The sequence below is a fragment of the Pseudopipra pipra genome, chromosome 6, assembly GCF_036250125.1.
Source record: "Pseudopipra pipra isolate bDixPip1 chromosome 6, bDixPip1.hap1, whole genome shotgun sequence".
Lineage (NCBI taxonomy): Eukaryota > Metazoa > Chordata > Aves > Passeriformes > Pipridae > Pseudopipra > Pseudopipra pipra.
The window spans coordinates 11,279,366-11,281,954 of record NC_087554.1 but is presented as its reverse complement, the minus strand read 5'-3'; positions in this window follow the sequence as shown (position 1 = coordinate 11,281,954).

Sequence of the window (2,589 nt, the reverse complement as noted above, 5' to 3'; positions counted from 1 at the left end):
TCATGTTGATATTCCTGTTTTGGAAACAAAAAGTTCATTGAAACTCAGAAACTCAATAACAGGGAAGGCAGGCACTCAGTTTAAAAGCTCTTTTTTTCTCCCACTTCTGTCTGGATCTGAGCAGACTGGCTGTTTCCCTACTCTCTGCTTATCCCACTGGATTGTACAGGAGACAACAGGAATAAGCCACTCAAACAGCTGACTAACCCAGCAGGTCACCTTTCATTTCATATTTGCTTTCACCTACTCCGGTCTCTTTTGGCTACCTGAGTCTCCAAGAGATTAGTCCAGGTTGGGGCTGTTCTTAACCAGCAAAAGCAAAAAGCTCCAAGAGCTGTGCTGTGTCTGGTCACACAACTGTTGGATCACGGCTGGCTCACGTCCACCCCCCCCTCACAGCGCACAGGGAAGCTGGAGAAGGAGCTCACTAGCATAGGGTGGTTGGGACACCAAAACACACAGAGTTGAAAACAGAACTGGGCTCATTTTTGGAAGACATTCACTGACTGATAACAATCAGGACAGTCCAAATTTCAGCTCCAGCTCGTAAAGATTATAAAGCAATACAGGTGAGGCACAACAGGAAAAGGGTTGCTCTGTCTTTGACAGCGTCTATCGACTGTTGTTTCTGTTCATCCAGAGTTTTCCTGATGGGGCAGGCTGGGCATTAGCAACAAGTGAAAAAGGGAAGGGGTATGAAGGTGTGTGGTCAAAAACGTCCAAGAAGAGAAACAGAGCAAAGCCCTGAGCTGAGCACTCCTGTACACCAATCCTTCAAGGTGCCTAAGGAATTCAGGGCCTTTCCATGGAGAAAAAAGGAAAGGGAAAACCCTAAACCCAAACCAACATAAACCCAACCAGCTTAAACACCCCAAACAAAGCACACACCCACCATAACTTATCAGTCACTAAATCAGGAAGGAAAGATGTGCAAAGTTGCAAGATCAAAAATTAGTACAGAGGGAACTGAGTGAGGCATCGAGCACAGAAGCCTTGACAGCATCTACTACTCCATCAAAGTATCCCAAGTGTTTAGCACCTGAGGATGCTCTGCCTGCACACAAGAGGGCAAACAAACAGCAACAGGCCCCCACCTCCGGAATCTCTCCGAATATCTCCTAGAGACAGAGTTCTGAGCTATGGGGGTCTTTTTTCTAGCCCTGAAGACACTTAAGTGACTTGGAAATCTGCCTTTGGACACAGGCATTGGAATCTGTGGCAGCAGCTGAAACTGTGGCAGCAGCTGAAACATAGCGCTCGAGATGCCCAGGACTTTGCAATTTCCCTTTGTCCACACCGGATTAACTTCACTCCGTGCAATAACTATGAACCAGTAAAGTCTTCCTTAGATCCCCAGAGAACGGCACCAATATGACTCCGGTATGTGTGCTGTTTGTTTTCACCGAAGGGAATGTCCCCCAAGGCTAAGGAAAAGGCGGGAGTTACAGGAAACCGCCCGAGTGAAAAGAGCCACAGCAGCAAACAGGTCGCTCCGAAGCCGGACGGAGCGATCTCTGACAGCGCCGACACCGCTTTTCCCTCTAATGTCTGGGCGCTGGTGGCACGCCCAGAGGAGGCTCCGGCAGGCACGGGCTGTTACGTAAGGTAAATCTGCATTCCTTGCGTAACGCGGCTCTTTACATAACCCCGGCCCCGGCCCCGGCCGCGGGGAGGGCGCCGAGCGGCCCCCGCGGGAGCGGAGCGGAGCGCACGGAGCATCCCGGCGGGGCCCTCCCGGAGAACCGCCCCCAGGAACAAACCGTGCCGCGCTCTGCCTACGGGCTAGGGAACAAGAAAGATGGGAAGTGTCACAGGCTGCGGATCGCCACGGCTGACAGCTTAGACGGGCTTTATGGAAAGAGGACAGGGGCTTTGTAAGTCGTTTCACATCTAAAATCACAGAACCGTAGAATCATCAAGGTTGGAAGAGACCTCTGAGATCACCCAGTCCCACCATCAGCCCAACACCACCAGTATGAGCCCTACACCACTAAAACACATTGCCCAGAACTGGATCCAGACACCTCCTGAACATCTCCAGGGGCGGTGACTCCACCACCGCCCTGGGCAACCTATTCCAGTGCCTGACCACCCTAACAGTGAAAACATAAATATAAGCACAGGCCTGGCTACTCAGCCAGACTGTTTTTTACACAGGCAGACTGGATAAAATAATAAAGCAATTCCCACTCCCAGGTGAAAGTCTAGGTTCTTAATGAGAATACGAAAATTTTGTGTTGGGTTTCTTGCCAACTCTGTCTGCTTAGTGCTACACAGGCAACACAGAGAAGGTTTATTTGGGCTGTAAGTGGTCAGCAGGAATCCCTACGTACCAATGAACTCCCGGGTTGGAGGCTGCAGAGTTTCACTCGCTCTTGTGAAAGGAGAGACTTGGAAAATAGACTTGTAAAACAGAGAGAAGAGGGGGGATACAGTGGGGACAGGGAAGACTGCAGTTCAACATGTAGCCCAGAGTTCATTTAAGGATACGTGACCTTTGTGTAAAGTCACATCTAAACCATATCTCGCATCTCCCGGTTTCTGGGCAGTTATGTGCTCCATCTGCACCACACAGATACCTGTTGTTTG